Here is a 1,539-nt window from a genome sequence, read left to right on the forward strand (position 1 = left end):
CCTTACTGTCTTCGGTGAAACTAGAAATTATCTGCCTCTGCCGACCTTTTCAATGTTTTTTTCCCCTCCTCCCCTTCTCCACTGTTTAAAACTTACTGTTTGAATTTCGATCAGAGTCAGATGGGTGTTCTAAATCCGATGGGCTCACCTCTGACCTGTTGGAGTTACGTTCACATACACGGGTACAGTGTCCACTCAAAGACTCGGTATCATGGTCAGGGATGCTGGGTGGTCGTTGTTGTTGTTGTTGTTGTTGTTAGCGATCCAGTAGCATCTGAGCGTTAACTCTTCTGCATGATGCCATTCGGTAATAGTTGCATGTTTGTTCTAATTGTTGTCTTGAGGAGGAGTGGCAATTAGATGAGTGGGGTAGCTTGGGAAGAAAACATCCCCTTAAATCAGTTGGTTTTCTACAGAAGAACAGATGATGTTCCACTGTCTCTGAGGGGTAGTCACATAGTGGGCAGGCAGCAGACTGCTTTACTCCATACATGTATTAAGCATGCACTTATCGGAGAGCCCTATGACTGCGGAGAAGGTGCAGAGACCAATTGCGTCTTGCTTGTTGACAACATTTACCCTCTGGGATCTGCCATGCCTTCCCCTGCCCCCATCTCTCGGATGAGTGGACTTGGTTGCTCTGGTAGGAGGGGGGGGGGGAATCTAGCTTCCAATTGGTATTATTATTACTATTAGTATTATTATTATTATTATATTATAATTTTTGTATTTCAGCAACACACAGCAACTATGCTCTTAATAGTGTCTTTCTCTTCTTTATCTCCTCAAACAACTTCTCAATATAATACAACAGACACCAACATACCCATTCATTTTTCTTACAATCTCTCTCTGATGGAGTTGGGTTTTTGTTTGTGGAATTGCACCTACAGCCACTGCTTTATCTCCTACCCCGGGATGGAAGGAAAATCACAGAACCACCAGTTCTAGATGCTATTCACAAATGCTGGGTGGTCCTAACTGACGTCACGGGAGGTGACCTCCTCATGGCAAGAGCCCGCATCCGTCGCCACTGACTCCTCGACAGACCTACAGACTATCTGGCACTGAGGATCCCCTCTGCCATGTCCTTCTTTGCCCCACTCAAAACAGGCAAGGACCAGCTTAGACTGCTCTCTGAAGTACAGCTTGGCCATAAATGAGCAAACTTGCAGCCTGTTAGAAAGATGGGGAGACGGCAGACCTATCCATGCAAATCTGCACCCTGTCACTCACTGGTCAGTGTACCCTCCTTGTCCCGGGCTCCCCCCCCCCCCCCACAGAAGTTGTGACCGGAACTTGACACCAGCCTTGCGAGGGGACCTTCTAGGTTGCGCTGGTCACGGAGACCTGGAGACCATCATTGGTGAGGCAAGTCGTTGGCACCTCATTGCCCTGGTTGTCCCTGACGACAAGAGGCTTCTGGGATTTTCAAAGAAACTACGGGGTGGGGGGTGGGGGGGGGGGGGCTCATGTTGATCTAGAGGATAAGGGTGTTTTGCCTCTCATTCTATAGCTGCCGGGTTCGAATCCGGATAG

The sequence above is a fragment of the Aplysia californica genome, unplaced genomic scaffold (genome assembly GCF_000002075.1).
Source record: "Aplysia californica isolate F4 #8 unplaced genomic scaffold, AplCal3.0 scaffold01768, whole genome shotgun sequence".
NCBI classification, from domain to species: Eukaryota; Metazoa; Mollusca; class Gastropoda; order Aplysiida; family Aplysiidae; genus Aplysia; species Aplysia californica.